Here is a 27,906-nt window from a genome sequence, read left to right as displayed (position 1 = left end):
TCAAAAGTTATTAAGCGCCAAAAAACATAGTCCGCACATTAACCCGCACTTTTTTTTTTTGTTTTTTGGTGTTCCCGGGTCAGCTCTAGAGGTGTGCTGTTAGGAAAGTAAAACTCGGGTGACTAGATGATGAGATATGAAGACGATAAATATTTTTAAAAAAATGTAATTTTTTTTACAAGGGTTAGATTTTTAGTTAATCAATTTTACCCACATCGTTTATAAATTATCTTAAAAACATGTTTAACGTTATTGAAAAATGTATAATTTGGATATACAATGAAAATTCACATTCATTTAAAGGATTTCTAAACATTTAAATACGTTAACAGACATTGTAACACTGCTAATACAAAAAAAGATCTTAAGACCACCAACATAATAGCAAATAAAGAAATATGTATGGCCTAAAATGAATAACAGCACTAAGAGATAAAAGTTTTTATTGTAAATTAGATATTTTATAATAATAAATACCTAATTAAAATAAGATAATTTTAATTACATATTTCAACACTGACTACAGTTCGGATGATGTATTTCGTTTTAAAATGAATACGAATATTTGCCCATTTTTATTTTACTATTCGTTATCTTTAAGTTGTTTGTTTTAGTATAGTTATTTGCTTTTTAATAATGTGTAACTTGTCTTTTTATTGTGACAGAATTAAGTTAATTACAAAAGAAGTTTTATCTACTATTTGTAAAGAAATTTTTCACTATTAGGTAACAATTATAACTGTAACTCATCTTGAGTTATCAGAAACTAAAACTGGAAGTAATGAAGTTAATTTTGTTTAAATCGACAGAAGGGTATTACTTAAGAAAATTGTATTATCGAAAAAAATCTGAACAGAAAATCCGTAAAAGCAAGTGAATTAAAAAAAAATTACTTTTGAGGTATTTTACGGAATATAACTGAACTCTTACCCAAAAATAATTTTATAGATTTAAAAATTTTTTTTTTTTTTTAAATCAAGTACAATCAGGATAGCAATTTTCGACTTTCATCATCATTTGAAATTTTAGAATTTATTAATTCTAAAAGACTGAAAATGTATTACATGAAGTCTCAAAAAAATGTGACGATAAATACATTAACGTAAAACTGTCATTTTTCAAATATTTAAAACATTTTCACAAATCAGTGAATACTATTATTTTCTATATTTACTAACTTTTTTTTTTTAGGAATAAATGAGGTCATAAGTAATCATAAATACATGAATTATTAATTTACTCATTATAGATATGGATATATTTACGAACATCAAACAAATATCTGAGAGATGATTTTTCTACCCTGAAAATTCATTCTATTAAAAATAACTCCAAGTAATATTATTGGCACTTTTTAAACGGGAGTATATAAAGGCATAATAAATAACATTAAAACCAGCCGGGTTAGTCTACTGATAAAACTTGTCATCACAAAATCAGTTGATTTTTGAAGTCGAGAGTTCTAAGGTACGATTCCTTGTAAAAACAGTTGGATTTGGAAGCTAGAAAGTGGATAAAGATGTTGTTTAGCGGTTGGGTTTCAATTAATCACACGTCTAAGGAATGGTCGACCTAAGTCTGTTCCAGACTACATGTTTACCGGTATATTTACACGTACACTGCAGCTACGTCAGGTTTGACAAGCCTGTAGCGGTAATTGCATTTTCCTGTACGCACACACCCAGACATAGCAGTAGCTGGAAAACTGATTGCAGAAAATAAACGAATATTAAATATATCGTGATAAGATTGATTAATATGCTTCAAAGGCTAATAATTTTTAATCTGGTTGAAAAGGAAATCAAATTCAGTATCTCAGGAAAATTTATCATTTAACAAGAACCTAGAAATTTTTACAATACGTGTAACAGAAACACTAGAACTATTAATAATAGAAACAATATCCATCAGATTTGCGTTGGTTAGCGTTCATTTGTATATTAACAAACGATACGTAAGTGTTTATTTGTTAATTATTACAAGGGTTAAAATTCATATTTAAAGTTATTTAATAATACCAATTTATGTTAATTTATACTGACAGTGTATTTTAATAACTTTTCTCTTAATTTTATTGAGGTAATAAGGCTGATTCAATGACACGACAAAGAAGGGCGCAAAAATAGCTAAATTCCGATTACTAAGACTGTAAAATCACAACGTCTTCCGCATCTTTTCTTATAATAAAAAAAATGATGTTTACTCTTTTGATAAACTTTTAGATAATTCGTATATATCAACTGTAATATGATTTTTTTTCGTAAATCGATTTTTTAAAGATATTTTTGTCATCGATAATTAACAAACTTCAAGATACGTCCAAAAAATAAGTCACGTAGTTTCTAATAATGAATGGTCACGAAGTTTTTTAATATACGAGGTGTGTGAGAAAAGTAATGAGATTTGTAACACTGCGAGCGATCTGGTAATGCTGTGTCTACCGGTCTCTGCTAGACCGGTTTGTTCATCCCTTCCACTCAGTGCGACTTTCATCTCCGTTCAGCCTACACATTATTTTTGACAGCGCCATCAGTGAAGTTGTGTTACGAAAATGGAGCATCGGAATTTAGAGCAACGTTGTGCAATCAAGTTTTGTGTTAAACTTGGGGAATCCGCGAATGTAGCCTTTGAAAAGTTGAAACAGGCCTATGGAGAACATTGCTTATCAAGAGCACAAGTTTTCCGCTGGTAAAAATCGTTTTTGGAAGGCCGCGAACGTTTTTGGAAGGGAGCGATGAAGATCAACCTCGCTCAGGGAGACCTTCAACTTCAAAATCTGACGAAAACGTTGAGTGTGTGAGGGTCTTGTGAGATCAGACCTCGTTAAACAATGAGGATGATGAGTGGACAGTTAAATTTAAATACTCTCACCGTACTCAAATTTGGACAGACGATTTGGACTGCGAAAGGTTTGTCCGAAATTGGTGTCGAAAAACCTCACAACGGAACAGGACAATCGATGAAACATGTGCATTGATCTTCTTGAGAGGACTGACAATGACCAAGAATTCTTCAATCGTGTGATCACAGGTGATGATATTTGAGGGATCCTGGATATTTGAGTACGATCCTGAAACCAAACGAAGAGTGGCACACCCCGTCATCTCCTCGACCGAAAAAATTTGGAATGAGTAAATCAAAGACCAAAACCATGCTGATTTGCTTTTTTGACAGTAGAGGTATCGCACATAAAGAATTTGTTCCTCCAGGACAAACTGTCAACCATGTGTTTTACAAAGGTGACCTTGAAAGGCTCAGGATAAGAGTGATTCGCGTGAGACCAGACATTGCAGACAAGTGGATGCTTCATCATGACAATGCCCCGTGTCACACGCCATTTCCATCACGGAATTTTTGACCTCAAAACGCATTCCTACAGTTCCTCAACCCCCCTATTCAACTGATTTGAGTCCTTGTCACTTTTTCCTTTTCCCGAAATTGAAGCATGTCTTAAAAGGACATCATTTTGGAACTCTGCAGAACATTCAAAAGACTGTGACCGACCAGTTAAAAGCCCTACCAGTCGAAGCCTTCCAGCGCTGCTACCAGGAATGGTAACAACGACTCCGCCGGTGTATAGCTGCCCAAGGGAACTACTTTGAAGGGGATAATATTGTTGTTTGAAAAAAATAAAAACTTTGGTAAGTAAAAAGTCAGTCTCATTACTTTCCTCACCCACCTCGTATTTACAATTATGTTAAAGAAACTTTATAATAGTTGCCTATCACCATCAAAATAAGTTTTTGGGAAATTCAATTTAAATTTTCTAAAGTTGTATAGTACTTCCCGGGTCCCTAATATAATTTACTTTTTTGTTAATTAGAAAACATGTTAAGCAGTAAAAGGGAGGATATTTTAGATATAGACAGTCGAATAGAATAAAATAATTAATTTATTAATAATATCCGAGGGAATTTCTGCGATGAACGTGACGAGTTAATGAAGGAAAAGGAAATGTTTAATGCTTAAATTTTAGTATAAACCTTGTTCTAGACAAAGGTTTTCGTAAATTAAATTACCAGTATTATCAGATATCATTTCATTATTAAATTTTACACTAATTAATTCCGTTCTAGTTTCTTTGATTATTATTGAATTATAATTAATTTTCTTAGTTATTTCTGAAGATTACTTAAAACAATCTTAAGTTAAATGTTTTCGGTAAAATAAAGCAAAAGGTTATCTGACAAAGCGCGTATATTATCAATCTTTAATAACAAAAAAATCTAAACTTTGTTGTTTGTCTTCAATTTCGCTCATATGAGAAACATCCCACATACACATAAAATTCATATGTATAAATCTGTGTAAGACTACAAATTTATACGAATGAAAATTGTTAGATATACAACCTTTTTTTGGTAATATTAATTACGATAACAAAATCGGTTATTTGACACTGTTAACAAAAATCTGGAGCAAAAGCTCCTTTTTTTAATTAAAATCAAGGAAAACGTGAAACACTACCAGCTTTAAACGCCCTGAAAAATAATAAAGCAACTAGAAAGCTTAAACAAACAACGACTTGTCAAGAATTACTCGAGAAAAAATCATTTTCTCATCCAAAACACATTCATCTATTACAAAAATCCGTGGGAAATAAATCTAGGTCGAGTGATCACAGGTAACCGCAGATCACAGGAAATGATTTTCTCCCCAAAGAACTCACCTAGCAGGAATACTGTGCTATTCTCTGTGTGAGCTGTTACGCCATCTTGCTGCAACCATAAATCTCATTCACTTTCTTCTAGTCGTGCTATGAAGTCAGTTATAATCAGCTGGTACCGTTCAGATGTTTCCGTGAAAAATAATGGGCCCAGTATTCTTTTCCGTGAAATCGCCACCTCTCTCCGATCTTTCTGGATGTAATGTAGCCTGTAACAAAACATGAGGGTTCTCTTCACTCCAATATCAATTATTCCGGCTGTTTGCATAGCCATTTATATGAAACCATGCCTCGTCACTAAGAAAATATTATCCAAGATCCGAATACGGTCGCGAACAAAACGCATAAACCGTTTGAAAATAACTGAATCTTTTTACACGATCGTGTTCTCGCAAATTCTGCACGACATGAATACGATACGGAACGTAATTTTAATTTCTTTGTGGCTTTGCGGGCATTTCCGTATGACATCCCAGTCTATTGAAATAGCCTTATTTAATTTTGAGGAGATCGTTCAAAGGATAAACGGACACGTTCTAAAGATTCGTAATTTAAAATTGTTGGTCGGCCGGACCTTATCTTTTTATCTAGACTACCGGTTTCAATAAAACGAACGACTACGCGTGAATTTAATGAATAATCGAGTATGTTAAAAATCTACAGAAAAGTCTTCCTGGCATTTTAAAAACGATTAGTACTGGTGATGAATCTTGGATATCTGAGTACGACCCAGAAACAAAACGCCAGAGCAAGGAGTGACACTCATCACGTCCCAAAAAAGGAAAAATGAACCAATCAGAACTCAAAACCATGCTAATTTTTTTCTTCGATAGTAATGACATTGTCCATAAGGAATTCTTGCCTACAGGGCAGACTGTAAATCAATATGAATACCGAGATATTCTTGAAAGACTGCGGAAAACAGTTTCCCACGTGAGACCAGCCATCAAAGACAACTGGATGCTGCATAATGACAATGTGCCTTTTCACACTGCATTCCCAATTACTAAGTTTTTGGCAAAGAAAAACATTCCTGTAGTTCCTCAACCACCTTATTCACCTGATTTGAGCCCCTGCGACTTTTTCCTGTTCCTGACTTTAAAAAAACAATTCAAAGGACACCATTTTGGAACAGTAGAAAACATAACATAAAAAAAATGTAACCGACCATCTGAAGGCTATTCCGGTTTCTAAGTTCCAACACTGCTATGAAGAGTGGGAAAACTGTTTGAAGCGTTGCGTGGCTTCTCAAGAGAAATATTTCGAAGGTGATAGAGTCCATGTATAATTGGATTGTAAATAAAAGGTTTTCTGAACCAGTCACATTACTTTATTTACAGACCTTGTATATTTTTAAAAGTACGCCTCTTGAATAAACCGTTTTATTATTTTTTTTACTAAAAACACTAAAATTTCCGTAGAATACAACGTTGCTTGAGCGGATTTTACTAATACAAAATGTGTATATATGCATATAAAAGTAACTTATATGTATCTGAAGTTACATATTTTATTTAAAAAAAATAAGTTTTTTCTTTGTACAATCGATTTGCTTTTAGAAACCACAAGTAAATTTTACGTGAAAGAGGAGTTTCCAGTAACAATCTTCGAAATCGAAACAAATAAAAATGTAATAAACAATACGTAAATTGCCCTAATAATCTAATTTGAAAAAAAAAACTAAAAAACCAGAAAGTAAACACATATTCAGAATTACAGAAAGCCGTAAAATATATTATAATCATGATCAACCGAGTATAACCCGTTCGAAACACACACCATCCTTCTGAATTCTTCAGTAACCTCACAGTCGTACAACTTAGGCTTACATCTCCACTATTAGGTCCGATCAACAGGTCCAACATGTGAAGCCTTTTGAACCGTCTGACAGCCTCGCTACTGTCCAAAAAATTTAGAGCGAGATGGTTAACATGAGAGTTAAGTTGAGATATTCGTGCTTAGACGTTCAATCACTTCACGAAAAATCGGGATCCCCAGGTACTTATGGATCTCGGTATTCTTCACGAACCATGGTGGTTGCACCATGTTCTAAGAATTTTTCTTTGAAACCTCTGGATGACCCTCATATTACTCTTACTAGCAGTGTCCCGTAGTTTAATTCTGATATCCAAATTGGCTTGAAGAACACTTGGTATATCCGCATCTTGTTCGATAAAGAGAGTTCAGATCCCCAGTTCACTAGCTAGAACATCCTCTTAAATATGACGTCAAGATGCTTCAGTTTCTCAATGTCCCTCCATGTCATGCTACAATCCAGGTGTAATCCTAGACACGGAAGGCTGTTGGCTGTTGGAGTGCAAAATATGTACGTTGACAAGGTGAACACGTGGACTATCTTTCTTCCTCATCGTAAACGAACGTAACGCGCTTGGATTTTTCGGAGTTAATCCGTATCTTCCATTTACGTAGCCATAATTTGACAGCATCCAACGCCTTTTGAAGTTTTTCCGAGGTGGTAGGTGAATAATAAAAGTTTAAAAATAATATTTTGGGAAAATAACTAGTACGTAATTTTTCATAGGGAAATGTTTTACGTTCCTTATGGACAGCAAGAAAATAGTATATAGATCAAGAGAGATTGTCAAAATAACAATTATATTTTCAATAACCATAAATTATAAAATTAAATTAAATTTACTTACTAAGAAATGCTACCATTTTTGAGATTTCTTAACCAATAAAATAACCATATATTTTAACATATCGACCACATATACAGTAATTTCAATTAACACTAAATAATATTTTATCGCATTGTTGGAAAAAATTTGGATTTGGTGAGTAATATATTACGATAAAAAGAATGATGATAATTACAGAAAATTAGTTATAAAAACTTTTTTTAAAGTAAAAAAAAAGACAAATATAAAACCTATTAAAGAAAGTCTTAACACTCATTCTATCCTCTTATAAATTTTAAAATTTAATTAAAGCATTAAAATCCTTCAAACAACGTATAGAAATAAAGGAAAGATAATTAAACTGTACTTTAAAACGTCAGTAAAAGATAAAACCTGGACATGATTATACAAAGTACAAAAATATAACACGTAATAATAAATTTTCAACAATAATTCTTTAATGCTTTTAATTTAATCAGTGTATGCTTCCAGTATAATAAACGTATCTAAGATTTTATACAGAATAAATTCAATATTATTTTAAGATAGATATTTTCGGTATCACAAATTTAAAATATCGATATTATTCAATGAAAAAATATCGATAAAAACTTTATTGATTGATTTTCCGTGGAACAATTTATTAATTTATGACAAAAAAAACTTTTTTTTAAATACAAGACCCATTTAAAAAAATTACTATCCTAAAAAATAAAACAAATTACCGTTTTTTCCCGATTCTTTATATTTAAAAATCGTCGTCAAATTAGGACAACTATCAATTACTCTATCTACTAACTCTTAATTTGCCGGCGACTTCAAAAAGCCAAAATATGAGAGATTATTAGTAGTATAATTTTTAGATTACAAAATATATTTAAAAATTAATTTATACCTTTTTTAATTATAACTAACGGTGACACATTCCTTGAAATGTGTTTTATAAAAAAAATTTTAATTATAAAATTTAAAATATAAAACTCATGCATGTGCTGAGTTCCCTATTTCATTGGGAATTAAAATTGTCATTTTAATATCTATTATTGTTAACTATTATTCGTCATCGGATGATTATTTGTTGCAAGGTAGATTCCTTATATTGCCGTACGTCTCCTCTTTTCCAAATTAAATTTTTAAGATCTTACTTCCTTTTACATTCTACACAATTTTGATCTCTCTTTTTTGCACCTTCTGCTGATATTTCTAACACTGTTTTAATCGATCCTATTCTCATGGTGTGTCTCAGCAAGTTAGCTTTCCTATTCTAAATTCTTCTCTTCTCTTTAATTAATTAATTTTTTTTTTCATTTAATCTTCTTCAATATCCTTCAAACTCACACTTAAGGTTCCTCGAGCGTTTATTTCTCTTTTTTACAAAGTCTCCATGTTTTACATCCATACAGAAGAAGTATACTTAATTCAAATGCAACATTTCACGAGACGCTTTTACAACTTTAATTCTACCTTACTATATAATATCCGTTTCTTACTGTAAATTGCTTCCTTAATCATCGCTATACTTGTTTTTACTTCGCTTTTACCTTTACAATCTTTTATTAACATGAAACTTAAACATCTGCACTGTTTTACACTTTCGATTGTTTCTTGTTTGATGTAAAAATCCATCGGCTTATTGTTTCCTATCCTCATTATGTTTGTTTTCCTAACATTCGTTTTCATTCCATATTCTGTCATAATGATTTATAATTTTGGAAATCATCTGCTACATATCCTGTGCTTTATTTCCTGCAAAAAAAGAAGTGATCTGCGAACTTTATAGAATTTATTCTCCTTCCTCCTATACTGATATCCTCATCTTTCGCTACATTGTTTTTACTTCCTAGTAAGACGTAAACGACATATTGTGATCGCGAAAAATTCCGGTTTTCAGATTTTAACGGAAATACCCATTTTGACCATCCCTGAATCCATTTTGACTAGTTTCGGCGTGACGCCTGTACGTACGTATGTATCTCGCATAACTAAAAAAAACCATTAATTGTAGAATGTTAAAATTTTGGATTTGGAATTGTTGTAATATCTAGTTGAGCATCTCCCCTTTTGAGTGCAATCGACTGGATCCAAAATCCAAAAACGTTTTTTTAACTACAGATCTTGGACTTTTTCTTAACTGCAGTAATAAGCTCTCACTGAGATTTTTTCAACAACATATCATAAGTAATACTTATTTCATTGGTTCCGGAGTTATCGCCAAATTAAATTTTAATTAATGAAATATTTGGATCTTACAACGGGAAGGCACATCGGTTCGAATCCGATGTGCCTAAAAAAAAACTTTTTTTTAAATTTAACTATATTAATTTATTAATAATTATTAACCTCCGATTGTAAAAAAAGTTTTACAATAAAAAATAACTCAATAATAACAATAAAAAAATTGAAAATAATCAGAAGTTATTAGTGAAATAAAATTTGATGTACTTTTTATTTTACTTCAAAATTTTTTACAGAGATTTATAATTATTAATAAATCATACTTAACATTAAAAAAAAGTTAAAAAAAAATATATGTATATGAAGTCGGATTCGAACCGATGTGACCGTGGTTACGGATCCGACAAGTTCTCACTTACACCACATACCACTTGAGCGACTGCAATGTGGTGTCCACTACAACGCAAATGTGTAACTGTCCATTTTACTAATGAACTGGAGGATCCGCATCTCTTTCAAATGAAATAAGTTTAAATGAAGTGCAGCAAAAAATGTGTATATATAATCTAGGCGTACAAAGAAATCATGTGGTCTACATCAGATTTTTTATCATATCTTTAACGTACATATTAATCAATCCTTGTATTAAGCAGCACTCTTGTTCTATAAATATTTAGCTAAAATATTATTTATTAATCTTTTTTTTATTGAAAATTGTTCATTATTTAATATTTTGTTTAAATATTTATTATAATCGGATTACTAAGTCCATCTCAGTTTTTCATGTATAAAAAAAAGTTCCGATAAAATATTTACAAAACTGATATAAACTGTTTTACACTCAAGTACAAAATATAATTCTTTCTGGATTTATTCCGATTAACTCTAAGGCAATACCGGTAATTTAACCCTAGACACCATATTGAAAAAATAATAATTATGTTCCAACCAATTAAAAGTAACTGCAACATTATTTAAAATTAGATCCAGAGTTCTACAACAGAGACAACAGCTACAATGATTCTAACCATACCATCAATGAAAAGAAAAAAATCCATACCATTCCCTGCATACAATCGATTGTAAATGAAGCAACTCTACTTTAATTGCGCTTTCTCATGTCGATAGATCCATGATATATTTGAGAAGTTACATTTTAATTGGTTATTAGAACAAGCCGATAAAACGTACTAATAACCCATTATATTTTACAAAAAAATAAACTTTGTGTCGGTTATGCCCAGTTAATAAAATAATTTTTAAGAACAGGATGAATTTGACAAACATTTTAAAGTCTGAAGAACGTCTTTATGCAAACCTATTAGAAATGAAAACATAAAAAACAAAGTAAAAAAAAAAATTCGGATGATTACACAAAGTGGATGAATAATGTTGATTAATAAAAAATTACAAACTTTACAGTCTCTAATAAAAGAAGCAGTAAAACTTAAATGAATTATAAGCGAGTGGGTGAAAGGAAAATGAAAAATGTGAAATGAAAAGGGCATAAATAAGAAGAGCGGAAACAATGAATGACATGATTTTATACGATACGATAAATATAAAATATGAAAACCACTTTGTTTTTGAAAAGAATAAAAAACTACAAGGTTATATAGGATACCACATAAATTTACCAGTTTTTGAATATAGTGTATTACACGACATGATTATTAATAATTGAAACAATTACTGAAAAATTACGTTCATAAATTTAAATATTTAACCGGTACACAATTTTTTTTCATTCGTTTCTATCAAAATAATTTTCCATTTATCATCAATAATTACTTATGCAAAAGATTTTATGTACAGACATATGAGGTTCAACTTTCTCTATCGAACAGATATTATTTTATATAATCTGTTTTCAAAATATGTTACATTATTTAACACTTCCAGAACCCCCCAAAAAAAATAAACTCGTTACAACTCGGACAAAATTATTTTACCCTAAATTTTCTATATTAGTAATAAAAATTCGATGTTAAAATAATTCTCCCCAGAAAATTATTATATAAACTGTTGTAGAATTTGTTAATTTATTGTAAACCTTCCACAAGAATTTTAGAGATATTTGTTAATTAATTAATGAAGAAGGATTTTCCACAACTTCCAAGATAATGCAAGTATTTTATGAGAGTGAAAGTTTATCCAAAAATTTATTAATTATGTCTAACGTTACTTAACTTAAGACTTCATATAAGAATCGATCTATTAGTTTGTCTAAGGTCTTAAGAATTCATTATGAGAAAGAAAAATGTCCTATCTTTTTTATTACATAAAATTCCATTTGATTAACTTTATTTATTAACTTTAGTAGAGTCTGAAAGATTTATAGTTCATCAGTATGATTCTAGATTTCGAATAATTTTAAGGATAGGCAAGATGGTTCTTTAATATTTGAAGGAAAAACAATTTTTGAGTATTCGTACAGAACTGGCAAAAATAATATTTTCCAGCAATAATGTTTTAATGTTATCTATATAAATATAAATGTTCGTTTGTTCAAAATCTTAAATCTCCGAAAGTTCTTCACCGATAGCTTTGAAATTTTGACACAACGTTGCATTCGAATACGTGCGTGTTTTTATATACCTAAGATGTCAAACCTGTGACAGGTAAAAACATGCTTTTTTAAAAAAAAAGAGAATGGAAAGGGGAAAAGAGAAAAAAGAATAAGAGAAAGGGGGAAAGAGGAAACGGGAAAGATGGTAAAATGAAAGTGGGAAAAATTAAAATGGGAAAAGGAAAAAAAGGAAAGGGGGAAGGGAGAAAGGGTAAAAGGGAAAGGTTAAATTTTGTGAAGTTCGTAATGTTCATTTTGTTAATGTTTTATAAAACTTTCAAATGCGTTCATTTAATCAGTATATATATATATATATATATATACTCATATCTAGCAATAGCGAAGCATTTCCAGGTCTGTTAGTCTTGAATAAAAATACCACATTAACAAAGGACTATGAACTGAATGGATGCCCATTGCTTGGAAATGCCTTTTAGGTAAATCTTAGCATCCTAATCTCTCCAAATACCAGGTATGTTTTGTAAGCAAATACCGCTTTGATACATCTTTGCTGGAGAGCTGCTGTCGTTTCGTGCATGTGAACAGAGTAATTACATCTACTGGCTTCTACAGACGTCAGTGCGTGATTTTAGTCTTTGTTTACAGTTTTCTGTGCGTATTTAAAATGCTTATGACTATAGACAGTGCCGCCAATTGTGAAATTCGTGTTGCAATTCGTTTCTTAAATGCAAGAGATACGAAAGAGGCCTAAATTCATCGACAAGTTGAGGTAGTGACGTGTACGAGGATAACACTATGTCCAATGAAATGGTGAGAATACGTGTTACGAGATTTAAAGAGGACCAAATAAACGTACACGATGTGGTAAGGAGTGGGCTAATCTGTCATTACTGATGAGCTGGTGCAAAACGTTAATGTAAAAGTTCGTGAGAATAAATGGTTTACGATTTCATCACTATGTAAAGAATTTCCTTTAATTTTACGAAGTGTTCTCCATGAAATTGTATCTGTACGTTTAAATTATCGGACTCACTCTGGGTACCAAAAATGCTACAGAGTTGCACAAAAACAAACGTTTAGCTAGTGCTTTGAATTTTCTCACGAGAAACAGCAACACAGGCGATCCGTTTTTAAGTCGAATTGTTACCGGTGATGAGACATGGGCGTCTCACGTTACACTAGAATCAAAATAACAGCGCTTAAAATGGAGAAACTGAACATCTCCCAAGAAAGTGAAGTTGAAGCAAACAATATCAACCCAGAAGATCATGGGCACTGTGTTTTGGGGTAGACACGGGTTGTTGCTTGTTGATTTTATGTCTTCGGGGTGAAACGAGATTTATGATGAGACTTTGACCAAATTGCGTCGCATAATCCAAAACAGAAGACAAGCTCATAACGGAAATTCTACTTTTGATAATGCTCGACCATACGAACCCTCAAAATAAATAAGGGCTAAAATATGAGGGCATCTCATCGCGTCATTTGGCTGGGAATAAATTGATCACCACCGTATAGACCTGATCTAGCGCCCACTGCCCTGTTCCTGAAGGAAAAGCAATTTTTCAGTATATACACTGACCTGGAAAAAATAATATTTTTAACATTTTTAAATATGTTAATATTTAATGATTTACTCTAATCTTGAATAAAAATACCAGTACTATCAAAAGATTGTAAACTGTATGGACGTCCATTGCTTGAATATGCTTTTCAGGTAAATCTTAGCCTACTAATTTTTCCAAACAAAAGGTACGTTTTTTAAGCAACTACCGCTTTGATATTCGTGCGCTGGAGCGCTGCTGACGCCGTTTCCCGCATGTGGACTGAGTAATACATCTATCGGCTTGCTACAGACGTCATTACGTGATTGTTAGTCTTAGTTTACAGTTTCGTTAACCCCAGTGGTCTGCGCCACGACGAAGATGTCAAAATAGCCGTTCAGTAATGGTTATCTACTCAGGCGACAATTTCTATGAAGCTGAAACGCAGAAGCTGATCAGACCCAATAAGTGCCTTAATATAGACGGAAATTACTGTATGTAGACATATAGATTAACATCCAGGCTTTCACGTGAATATAATGTTTTTCAAAAAACGTTTTCCTGATTATTTTTTATATCAAAACGGTACTTATTTAAAAAAAAAAACATGCCTCGTACTTACATACATACAAACCCTAGATCAGTAATGTTCTTTTTAAGTCGTTTTAAAACACATTTAAGTACGAGTCGCAAGAGGGTGGACAAAATATTTAGGTTACAAACTTGAGATTCAAACAGGGGTGTGGAAAAATAAATAAAACTTAAAAACTAAAAGGAAAGAAATAGCTAAGAGTACATGCAGGAAATAGCTATTCATGATTTAAAAGAGTATCATGATTGAGAGAAAATAAATGGAGAATTGCAACAATCTATTCAAGTAACTGATGACTAAAATGAAATGATAACAAAAACAAACCCAAATTATTTTATTAAAAAAACAATAAAAAATATGACTTTTAATAATCTTAAAATAAATATTGAAGACAATGACCAATTCATGATTCAATTAAAATTATAAGAAATAACTGGAAACACAAGAAATAAGAAATAACAGAACAATAAATTTACAATAATTTGACTGATTTGATCTACTTCTATTCTTTACTTTACTAAGCTAATATTTAAGTTTATTGTAAATAATTTGACGAATGTATTCGCTATCTAACTTTCTTGTTTTCTCGTACAGTTTTTACCTTATCATTTTTACCGTACATGCACACATTAAACTTTTATCTTGTTAAGAGATATTTCTGAAAAGTTCATAAAGTTCTGAACTCCTTGAGATTATTAAATTGTTATCTATTCTGCTTTATAAAAGGGAATCAATCGAAGCGTTATAGCCATTCAGACGTTTTCAGATAAGACTATAATACACAATAGATAGAATATAATACTATAGAATATATTACATAAGTTTTTCTTTTGATTTTCGCTTGGATCGTATATAAGGAGGTTGTTTTATTTTGTTTTAAATGACACATAAACCCTTGATGTATTGATTCCAAATATTTTTTTATTTGTTATTATAATTTTCTATTTTCTTAAAGATTAAAGATAAACAAACATTGATAATGATTTGTGGTCGTAATAATAATTACTTAACAATCAACGTGTCTATCAGGTATAGATTTTACTTTATATAACAGATTCATGACTTTATAAGTCTTATAATTCCATTCTAGGTAAAACTCTAGCAGGGGAAATCGATTATTTTGAATTTGAAACACAAGAATATATTAGAGAAATTGAGGTAAGGTTTTCTTACCTCATGTTTTTCCATATTTTGCATTTAATAAAACAAAATGGCAGGAAAGAATGTTGAATATTCTACGTTTCCAGTGAATTATTTATAAAAAATGAAAATGTAAAGCGTATTTAGCAGTATCTTTGAAAATATTTTGCCGACCGTACGAGAGCAGCTCTAACGCCAAAAACTATTCTGTTTTGTTGTTTATGATAAAATAGAAAAATACAGGTTCAGAATATAATGAACGTAATATAATGAACTAAAGGAGAATAGACAATTTAAAAATTTTAGCACTCGTAACATTTAAAAACATGTAAAAGCTGACGTACATCAAAGCGCAACACGTTTAGAAAGAGAACATTCAATTCCCGAAAATTTATCATATCGCAGTCTTTGCCATATCATTAATATAAATCATGTTTACTACCAACAAAATCCATATTTTATAACAGAGCCTATAAAACCAAACTTTAGATCCTGAAGAATTCATATTATTCAACAACAGACTGATGATGATAAATCAAATTAAAATCATCCAAATCATTAATTTTTGTAAATATATATATATATATATATATATATATATATATATTAAAATTAATTCATAATTAAGAGATATTTCAAACTAATCCATAGATACGTTATTTATAATGAGCCTAATTTTCACGTTTCAGGTCAGAATTTTTGTGATTGATACTAGAGTGATTGTGTTTACAAGACAAATTCTAACAGAAACCATTGCATTCAGAAAAAGTTATTGTTTGTTTTTATTATTAATGTTATTGTTTATGAGAACATGCGGCATTATAGTCTCCTTTATTTAGTTAGATTTTAGTTACTTTCACTATTATCGAGATGCGAAATATCAAGGTAATCTTTACCGTGTGTTTCAAAATGAATATCCGAGTTATGTAATATTTATCAAGTTTCATGCACATTGATTAATTGTATATGAAATGAAAGAACAATTCAACAGTTTTAGCTGTGCGCAAACTTATAAAATGTTTCCTGTATGTTCCGCTTGAAAGCGCTAGTTGCAAAGATGGCGACCCGTCAACACAAAGCGTTCTGTGTTTTGCAGTTAGGAAAGTGTGAATCTGAAATTACCTACCGTTCAACGTGACTCCCGTTTGAAACTCCGTTGTGATCCCGCGGGTGATAATAACATTCGTAGATGGAATAAACAATAATTTTAAACCACTGGCTGTATTTGTAAAAGGAAGAGTGCACGGTGACGAACAGTGTCCGAAGACATCTTGCACGTGTAAGAGAATCTTTTGTGCATAATCCTAGGAAATAAATTAGAAAGGCTAGCCGCGAATTAGTAATTCTAGTGACGTCTGTGTGGAGGGTTTTCAAGAAACGCTTACAACTGCGTCCATATTGTTTACGGCTGTTACAAGCTCTACAGATTATAGTTTGGGTGTGCTAGCTTCGCAAATGAAATGATCCAACGTAAGATGAAGACTTTATTTATCGTATCGTATTCAGTGACAAATCAACATTTCACGTTAATGGAAAATTAAACGCTCATAATGTGCGTATCTGAGGATCATATAATCCTCACGAAATATTGCAATGTGAATGAGACTCAATTTTTTACAAAATTAAATTTTTTTATGGCGTATCCCGACGGCAAGTTTACGGGTAGTTCTTTTTAGCGGATGCAAGTGTGTCTAGAATGAATTATCTTGATATGCTACAACTACGGCTTTTTCCACGAACCACAGAACTTTATTTGGCAACAAGATGGTGCGCCTCCTTAGTGGCATAACGCTGTACGTGAACGGTTGAATGAAATTCTCTCCGACCGCTGGATCGGTCGTCGGGGACCAGATGACAGGGGTTGTTTGCCGTGGTCTCCACGTTCGCCCGATTAGACGCCGTGCGATTTTTTCCTTTGGGGATTTATAAAGAATCAAATGTATGTACCAGAGTTACCGGCTGACCTACCCGACTTGAGTCACGGGATTGAAGCAGCTGTCGCATCAATTACTCCAGACTTGTTGATAAAAATATGGGATGAACTCTCCTATCGGCTAGATGTGTTCTGTGTGACGAGTGGTATTCACATTGAACACTTATAGGAAAAACTGTTTGTTGTAATCTTTCATTTCATGTATAATTTATCGATGTAAGTAAAATTTAATAAATTTACGTAACTTTAAAAGACTGATATTCATTTTGAAACACACGGTACTTTTGTTTAGCCTTATACCATAAGAAGTGGTAGTTTTGTGTGAAAATTTAAGGGTTACCCGATTTTTTGGTTTAATGATGTACAATAACCAACATTATTAAAATTCTTTTGCGGGATATCTTAAAGGCCTACTTCAACAGGACAGAAAAATTGAAAGTTACAGAGGAAATATAAGTAAGCAAATGCTACAAAATATAATGAACAGCTTTGATCTACTATTACAACAGTATGAAGAAAAAAACAAGATGGCTGAAAACATTGTTAAAAAACCCTTGAATATTCAGTTTTGTTATCCAAGACCAATTTTTTTTTTATAATAGTAGGTTAATAAATAAGGTTAAAAAATAATGTTTTTACTTTTAAAAAAACCATTCATCTACAATATACATTTGTGTAGATTTGAAGGAATTTCAGAACACTAATTTCAAGCAGAAAGTGGATCGTAAACTTAATACTAATTGAAAACTAAAAGTTTAATACAACAAAACGAAAATAATAAAATATATAAGTAACTATAACATTATTGTATTTTCAAAAATAAATATTTGAAACGGTTATTAAAAAAAAAAGAGGAAAATTTTACCTAACACAAAAGTGCTGGATCTTCATTTTAGATTATATTATTAGTATTATTTTTATTTAAATAAAACTTAAGCGTAAAATCGGCTACAAATTTAAATGAGATTTTGTCATTGTAATCATCATTATAATTATAATCGTCATTAACCGCTTCACTAAACAAAGAAAAATATAAACTAAAACAATCATCAATCTATTAAGTGAAAACACTTCCGATGTCATTACCTTTTTCACAAAGAAATAATCAAAAAACTTTAGAGATCAAAAGTCGTTGTACGTAATAAAATAAAAAAGAGAGTTTAGATTTCACAAAGACATTCTTATATTCTTCTATTAAAGTTTTCATTCAAAATTAAAACTTCACACAGCTTCGACTTTTCTTAAACAAGAAAAATAAAATTAATTAAATTACGTATAGGCTTACCCTTTTATTAAAGATATCTCATATTGTTTTTTAAATTAATTTATTTATAAAATACCATAAGAAAAGTATACAGTAGTGTGTATACTTTTCCCGACCATCTAGCCAGGGGCTCTGCTTCCTGGATCCTCGACGCGTTCGTATCCTCATGTTTGTGAGAATATTACGTATTTTACAAAAATATTTTAAGAAAAGAAATATTAATGCGTAGAAAATATTTTTGTGAACATTTTGGTGCTTTTATATTTAAAATAGGCTTAAGCAGTGATTAGGTATATAATTTAATAATTATTAATAGAAATAATGTTAAACGCTCGCCATATTTATAATAGGTTTCTTCCTTTAGTCTTGTGTGTGTGTGTGTGTTCGTGTGGTTGTGTTAATTGCCGGTTCAGCTGCTGTTATTGGCAGAGTGGACCAGGTGATGTGCGGCCGGATGCGCGCCAACGACTCTTTTCCGCTAAAAAAATCCTTTTTTTTACTGCTAAATATTAACAAATAATCCCTTTCTTTTATTAATAAAATTAAATAAATGAAATTAATAAATAATAATTGGGTTTCAATTAACTACAAGTCTCAGGAATAGTCGACCTCAGTTTGTTCAAGACTATAAATTTACCGGTACAGTTACTGTAACGGTCGCTAGATACATACACTGGTAAGTCGCTAATGACTTTAATTGTTGATGCGACTGTAAATAAAAGTATTAAAACACATTAATAAAAATACAAATATAAAATATAAATAAAAATAATCTACACTTAAAAATTAAATTGAATAATCTGTAAATTAATTGACAACGGTCTGCTTCTAGCAAGAGAGAGTTGGCTGAGAGAGAGTCACCGTGTACAGCTGCCCGGCACACCACTATTGGTCCGCTCCGCGCCAATGGTAACTAAAATAAAAATATAGGCAAATAATAAACAAACATCCTTTTTATGAGGAAAAAAGATGACGCGTGTAATTCACGTGTGTCAAAAAATACAAACAGGCGATTAAAGATAATTTTTTAAATAAAATACGCTAAGAAAGTAAAAACTGGATCCGAGTATCGCAATTAAATATTCAGCTTGATGCAAATGAACGAGCAAACTGTTAACTACTTGTCTAAAATTACGGACACAAATTATTTTACGTATGCATAAATTAAATGCTCACTGTTTTCGTGTAGGTATTTATTCACTTAACGGAATAAGTCTAATCCTATTTCAGAATACAGTTTTAACTCCACCCTACAACAATTTAAAACATAATAACACCCTACAGGATAAAACAACTACAAATAATAACATTAGGATAACAATAACAACTGTTATAACATCAAAATTTCATGTAATCGTTTTATTAAAACAAACGTAGGATGAAAAAATGACAAAACGAACAAAAAAAATTAATTAAATATTAAATTAGCTAAATACCAAGATTTAGAATTTAAATTCATAAAAAACAAGTAAAACCGAAAATCTTCTAAAACAATACTACTTCAAAGAAATAAAATGAAAAAAATTACAATGAGTACCTAAAGAAAATTAAAGAAACAAAATAAGGAAAATACCAAAAATTCTAGAAAATTAAACGTAAAAAATTAACGAATACAATGCTTGTAAGATAAACAAAGAAAGTTTAATAAAATAAAACATCTAAGGCGAGTGAAATTTTTTTATTAATGTACTGCGAGGTAAACTTTTGTATTCTAATCGACTACAACACAAAATTATAAAATCGAATATGTTTAATTTTGTGTAAATATCTAAAATGGCACGTAGATATATACAATAACAAAAAAAAATAAATGTTTTGTCTCCACATAAAAAATCATAAACTAATTTAAACTATATATTTCTACAGATGTTAAACTTTTAATGTTAGATTACAGTACCCTATTGTACTCCAAACCTAGTTGTCACGTACTGATAAAAAATAAATAATTTTTTAATAAATTTATTTTTTTATCTCTTTTTGAAGAAAAGTACCTTTATTATTTTCGGTCGCATGGTGGGATCGAGGGGTGAAAATGAATTTTCTTAAAGTTTTGAGGTATGAGGAGTACGAAAATACCATTCACTAAAATTGTAGTTTAAATATATTATAATCCTATGTAAAAGATTTTGTATCTCGAAAATCAACAACACTAGTCAATCAATTTCATTTAAATTTAGAAATGCTGTAGTAGTGTATCTGAAATTGTGCGTGTGGAAATTTGATGAAGATTGGTCGAGTCGTTTTTGAGTTAGGTTAATTTAAGGTCGACAACAGACTACATAATCTCAATTTGAGGTTAAAAGTTTGAGGTACAATTTGTGGTGTAAAATACACCACTATTCAGTCAATATAACCTAAATTTGAGGTTATGTTGACTTTATTTTTCCTGTTTAGCCTCCGGTAACTACCGTTTAGATAATTCTTCAGAGGATGAATGAGGATGATATGTATAAGTGTAAATGAAGTGTAGTAGTCAGTCTTGTACATTCTCAGTTCGACCGTTCCTGAGATGTGTGGTTAATTGAAACCCAACCACCAAAGAACACCGGTATCCACGATCTAGTATTCAAATCCGTGTAAAAATAACTGGCTTTACTAGGACTTGAACGCTGTAACTCTCGGCTTCCAAATCAGCTGATTTGGGAAGACGCGTTAACCACTAGATCAACCCGGTGGGTTAGGTTATGTTGACTGTTTAGTGGTATATTTTACACACGCGCTTATGCGTAGGTTGAGTATTAAGTGGTGACCGAGTTAACGTAATGATTGTGTGTAGGGTCTACCTGTTAATACAAAGTATATATTGCGTTGTACTCTGAAGATCGGTACGTTTCTGACTGCTAAACAGTAAGTGCATCGTAAAGGAAAAGTCGGTCTTCTTGCGCGGAACAGCGCAAAAGTTTTTTTAAATTGAATTGTGTTTCTATGATTCAGATCTATATAATTTTCTGTTAAAGATATTTTTAATAGTCATTGAAAAACACAGAAATTTTTTTATAAAAAAATTAAAAATTGAAAATAAATTATCCTACGGGACATTAATAGAATCATGATAGGTAAATGAAGAGGTTTTTAAACATTTTGCTTTAAACTCTATTTAGAAAAAACATAAACAACAAGATTTTATTGAGGAAATTAGTCATTTTTAAACGACAGCCCAAAAAGGAGTGCGATGTGTTTAGGATGTATGTTTGTTGCACCGCAACAACTGAACGGCTGAACCGGTTTAGATGTATAACACCGCGTTGGAATCCTTACATCACCGGGAGTGTCATAGGCTATATATGTTTAAATAAACATAAAAAACATTTTAAAATCTGTCAGATGAATGAGGGTTTTTGAATAACTCGCATAACAAGGCTTCATTATGACTGATTCGGAAACCTCGTATCTCATACGTGTGAAGTTTTTGTCTTACTAGTGTTTTTAAATGACTGCAAACATTACGAGTATATACAAATAATATATAAAACATTTTTAACTTCACGCTCTTTACTTAGCCTATATTAAAGAGGAATGTTTGTCAGCAATGTTTTTTGGCAGTCGTGTTTTTTAATTTTTAATATTTATCTCTTGTTTATATAACAATATGTGAATATATATAATAAAATGTAATTATATGTGAATAGAAACAACTGTTAGTTTCTGAAAATGTTTCAATGTACTGGTCAAAAAAATTTAGATTTAAAAAATCAAATTCCGCATTTCATTCACGAAGAATTTAATATTTTGCGAATAAAGTTAAAAACATTAAAGTAGAAGAAAATAGGTTCCGAATTGAGCTTTAACAAAAATTACATTTTCATAAGCATATTTTTTTTCTTTTATTCGTACTTACTTAAAAGAAAATGTAGGTCCTAAAATGATAAAAGGATTAAATTGAATTTTCCGATCAAATTATTTCAGCTTGAAATTTAAATCCCGACGAAATTTAAGCAGTGCGTACTTCTCAAGATCAGTTATTCTGATTTTCCTGTTAAAATCCTTGACTACAATCGTTTGAACAAACTCAATTCGATAAATTATACTTTAATCGTTGTTTTACTTCTACATATCAATTGAAAAGCAATGGTATCAGAGGAAAATATTCTTATCTGACTCCATTCTGAATCGGAACCTGTTTTTCTTCATGTTCTACTGTCATCACTGCTTCCTAATTTTTATATACAAGCCATTATCTTCTTTTCTTTTATCTAAATCCAATTTTCAATAAAAATTTTAAACATTTTGTTCCATTTTTTATTATCAAACACCTTTTCTAGATCTAAATTCTATGTATGTTCTTTTTTCCTAAACTTTCCTTCAAAGATTAATCTGAAGACAATAATATCCCTGTCTTGTACCTTGTACTCACGATCTTCCTAAAACCTAACTAGTTTTATCTAGTACAACTAAACCTGATAGTGCAGAAGTTCCCATAATTATTTGATGTGGCCACAACACCTTTTTTTCTTAATTCAATGAACTTCTTACTCGTAAACTTTTGTAAACCAATTTATATTATCTATTCAGACCTGTTTCTACTAACACAAGACAGTGATTCTGATGGTATATCATCCAGTTCAACAGCTCAATTTTTTTTTTTTTTTTAATGTAAGAGTTATTTATAATTTCTGATTTCAATGTAAGAATCACCTGTGTTAACACTTAATTCTTTTATCTTTATACGATTTCATCTTTAAATTTAGACATATGTATTGCTATCATCTATCAGCACTAGATTGCCTCAAAAAATTATCAACTCATTTTTCTGATAATAATAGATTTTGGTTCGAACTCCTCAACGTAATTACTAATTTTTTTTTTTTTACATGCTATATTCTCCTTTTTCAGTTATTATAGTTTTCTCTATTTCATACATTTATGCAACAATCAATTTTCTTTACTATCTTGCAATTTTTATTAATTTTAGTTCATAAGTACATATAAGTTTCTTCATTTCATAATCTTAAGAATTTTTTTACGTTTACGTTCATAGATACATTCAAAAATATATTTTTTTATCCTTAAATTTTACCAACTATTACACGTTTCTACCTAAAAATTTTTGAACTGCCTTACTTATTCTCTTTTAGGTAGATTTCATAAGAAAGCTACCTATTGCACTGGATACCATGATTCGACTTCTGGAAAATTTCGACATATCTTCTCGTTTCACATCCCCCAGATCCCAAAACCACTGTCAGCTCAGAAATTTATATATATTTCACTTTCTTGTTGACACGATAACTGCTGTACTTTTGCGCCAATCATTTTTAAATTGCTACTTAAAAATAACTCGTCCCAAAATCTCGGTATAGTTCGTTAACAGCCAAAATCGGACCATGGGAATGGAAATGGGAGGGCTTTTTCGAAAAAGCAAACTCTTGCTATAACCTTTTTATTACGTAAAACATCGAATTCGTTTAAAGTTCCTATTATTTGTTTGGATATGGGGCTAAAACTTATTCCAGTAAAGTTTTCTGATGCCACCAACCATTGGCCCAGGAGGTGGAAAAAATGGGGTTTTGAAGACAAAAACATCATAACTCCCTTAATAGAGGCGCGGTATCGAATCGTTTTTAAGTGGTCGTTAGTTCACTTAAAAAGTAATTATAGTAATTATCAATTAAATACAACATAATAAAATTATCTTCGAATAATTTTAATGATTTACAACCTATTCGATAAAAGTTTGCATCTTCTAACCTATTACATCTTAATATTTTATTTCTTACTATCCCCTTGCTTGCCAAACTTATTCAATTTCTTTCTTTCTTTTTCTTTTATTTACATTTAAATTAATTTTTTTTTAACTTTGAAACCAAGACATTCAGTAACTGAATAAATTAATTTTTCGTTTCCATAAAGAAAATAAAATCAACAGCATATTTCATCATCTTCATTTTCTCTTTGGATTGTTATTCTTTTCTTAAATATTTCGTTAAATTTCTTTGTCGCCTTTAACACAAGTTGAAAAGGAAACAGGATGGACTACATCCTTGCCTCAATTCCTTCCTTTCAATACTTGAGCTCGCTCTTTTTTTTTTTGGTTTTCCTACTTTATCACAATTGAATGATTTGTGTATGCGTTTTACATAACCTTATCTATATTTCAACCCTATTTTCCTGTAAAATTTTAATAATTAATTTTATTTTAAATTATCAAATGACTTAATTTTCACAGCTGCTATATCTGTTTTTAAATGTAATTTTACATTCAAAAATGGTAAATGTAATTGCCATCTAAACTGATATCTGAAAGTAAGGTTAATAATTTTACAGTTAAATATGATAACTATAGTGAAAGATCTTTAAATCATTATCCCAAAAAGGTTTACACGTTATTTTTTTAAAATTTATTGAATATTAGGGTAATTCAAATTTTAATATTTTAATGGACACTAAGAATAATTTTTCGCAATTTTTCTTAAGCCGTTATTCAGGAAATAAAGCTAAATAATTTGTCGCGTAATAACCAATTCAAAAGTATGAAAACCAAATTAACCCAAAAATATTATTTATGATTTTTATTAATACATACATTTTTTGCTAATAAAGTATACATACAATATATAATATTGTAAATATTATATATTCAAATATTTCAAATATTTTGAAAATATTTGGCAAAAAAGGTTTCCCGTACTGTACTTAATACTTCAGACAGTAAGACTACCTGAAATCTGTTAGTCTACCTGAATGACGTATGTTTCAACTGCTTCAGATGTTAAAATATATTTATTGAATAGATCAGAGTAACTATAAACTGTATTCTATTTAAATATTATATTTTTAAACAGTGAGATTAAAAAAAATAATTTTACGTGAAATTAACAAAGTAAATAAAATTTGAATTTAATTACAAGAATAAAATAAAAAAATATTTATTAGTTTTACAATAAACAAACGTAATATAGAAGCTGTATAAATCGTATCATCATAATTGCAAAACAAAGTGTTAGAATTAATATCAACAAAGTGAAAAAATATCGGGATGGGAAATGTGACACACACACACACACACACACACACACACACACACACACACACACCACACACATATATATATATATATATATATATATTATTTAAGGCAATATTTATGACCCAGAGCTAAAGGGTATTTAAAATGAATACGGATTTAACAATCTTTATGTTTCTTAATCTAAATTACTATGATAAATCAAAATAATAACCAAATTGGTTAATATCAACCATATCTACAGATAGATAAATATTTTTATTTTCATGGGAAACTAATCCAAACAAAAATAAGCAATAATAAAAGTTAAGTTTTTCAAATATGGCACAGTTTATACATATTGTTTATATATTAATAACTGAAATTCAACCTTACCAATTCGTCCGCAGAGTCTTTTCTAGCACTTTCGGTCATTCAGGAAAAGTTATTCTTCAATTTATATAATTAAAATTAAATTATGTAAAAAGTAAATTTAAAATCACAAAAACTGGTCGTCATAGTATAAATTTAGTCATGTCTGTCATGTGAAAAGGTCTCAACTGTTATCACAGATAACAACTATTACGATAACTTAATCTGTTAAGAATGCGTACACTTCTGAATTAAGAATGCGTATAGAACCTTATTTCTTACATTAATGCATAGGTTAATTTTCTTTACTTTTAGCGCGAAAATAACTTTAATATCAGTACAATACAAGCTATATATTAATACTTAGTAACAATCCAAACTTTCAATCGTTAAGAATTCTACGTAAAGAGTAAACATTTTCTTTAAAAAAAAGAAAAAACACAGTTATCTGGAAGAAACTTATTATAGGGCCACAGGTGTCCCATAACCCTCAGAAAAATTCCGTTAATAAAACTATTCGACTATGAAAAAATTAATAACATTAATAAATTATAACATAAAAAATTATAAAACGTGCACACAAACGGGTACAAAAAAAAACACAAAACTGTAAGAGCATCTAATCTACATTACATGCCATACTGGATTACATGGGAATATATGCAAAATGTAGGAATATATACGGATGCAAAATGATAAAGGCAAGTGTTTACTCTAATTACTGATGTAAACACTCCAATACCATTACGTTACGTCTAATTAATAAGTTAAGATAATCAAAGGCAGTGCCAAAGGTCATTTGTAATCATGGAGATAAGGAACTGATTTAATCCCCATACGACTACTTATGATAATGTATACGCCTATTGGGAAATATATCATAATATTCCATTAAACACAATAACGCGGTAAAAATACTGAAACTTGTAAAGAAAAATATTTTCCAAAATATAAAGAAATCTGGTCGATTTAATAGTTATTCCATCATATAGTCAATTAGTACTGTATCGTTCTGTCTCAGGAATACATAGCAATATGCTTAATTGAACGTGTACTCTAAATTACAATCAATTTGGAACAAACATAATGGATTTTACCCCTAAATTTACACTTAGGGCGGGATTCCTATACAATTTACAATCCATTTCGTTTTGTTTTTTCACCTTTGATATGTCGATGTTAAATGACGTAATTAAAAATGTATAGACTGTTATTTCGATATAGCAGCTAATAGTTTTGCGAAATAATATTAAATAAACTATAAAAAAATAAAACCGATTTAATTTATTCTATTTCTAATTGTTTTACATGTCATAAAAATGGACCGATTAAAATCATCTCGGGTTTTTTCGATAAATATACAAGAACGATCGTACGAACCTTTTTCTAAAATTTTTACAGTAAATGTACCGTTATATTGCAAATGAAATCCAGCAGATGTCTTGCATTCAAAATATTCACGAAGAAATGTTTCCCCTATACGAATATTAAACACAGAACATATTTTGTGAAGATCGGAAAATAAAACACATAAATACCGTGCGTTTCAAAATTAATATCGGGTGTTTAAAGTTACGTAATATTTATCAAGTTTTATTTACATTGATAAATTACACAAGAAATGAAAGAGCAACTCAAACAGCTTTTCTTGAAAGTGTTCAATATGAACACCATTCATCACGCGGAAGACATCCAACCGATAGGAGAGTTCATCCCATTTTTTAATCTGCAAATCTGGAATAATGATGCGACAGCAGTTTCAATCCTCTCCCTCAAATCGGGTAGATCAGCCGGTAACTGTGGTACATACATTTGATCCTTTATAAACCTCTACAAAAAATTCGCACGGGATCATATCGGGTGAACGTGAAGGCCACGGCAAATAAGCTGTGTCATCTAGTCTCCGGCGATCGATCCAGCGGTCAGGGAGAATTTCATTCAACCAATCACTTACAGTATTATGCCAGTAAGGAGGCGCACCATCTTGTTGCCAATTAAAGTTCTGTAGTTCGTATTGCAGTTGTAGAAAGAGCCTTAATCGTAGCATATCAAGAAAGTTCATTCCAGACACACTTGCTTCCGCGAAAAAGAATTGCCCGTAAACT

General features: G+C 30.5%; 2 protein-coding genes across 9 annotated transcripts in view; one reads left to right on the top strand and one right to left on the bottom strand.

Annotated features, from left to right (window-relative positions):
• Nucleotides 1-27,906, bottom strand: part of LOC142324971 (COMM domain-containing protein 4) — a 454,946-nt gene that overhangs the window by 323,085 nt on the left and 103,955 nt on the right. For 2 of the 8 annotated variants that reach the window (XM_075366153.1, XM_075366152.1), the window contains exon 3: nucleotides 4,670-4,875. The exons of the other annotated variants lie outside the window; for them this stretch is intronic. The gene's annotated coding sequence lies outside the window, so the exon portion shown is untranslated. The remainder of the gene's footprint in view (nucleotides 1-4,669; nucleotides 4,876-27,906) is intronic. 8 annotated transcript variants of the gene reach the window in all.
• Nucleotides 1-27,906, top strand: part of LOC142324970 (uncharacterized) — a 256,615-nt gene that overhangs the window by 148,513 nt on the left and 80,196 nt on the right. The gene's annotated exons all lie outside the window — the stretch shown is intronic.

Source organism: Lycorma delicatula, chromosome 5, assembly GCF_047948215.1.
Source record: "Lycorma delicatula isolate Av1 chromosome 5, ASM4794821v1, whole genome shotgun sequence".
Lineage (NCBI taxonomy): Eukaryota > Metazoa > Arthropoda > Insecta > Hemiptera > Fulgoridae > Lycorma > Lycorma delicatula.
The sequence above is the reverse complement of the archived record's forward strand: the minus strand, read 5'-3'. Positions and strand labels throughout refer to the sequence as shown.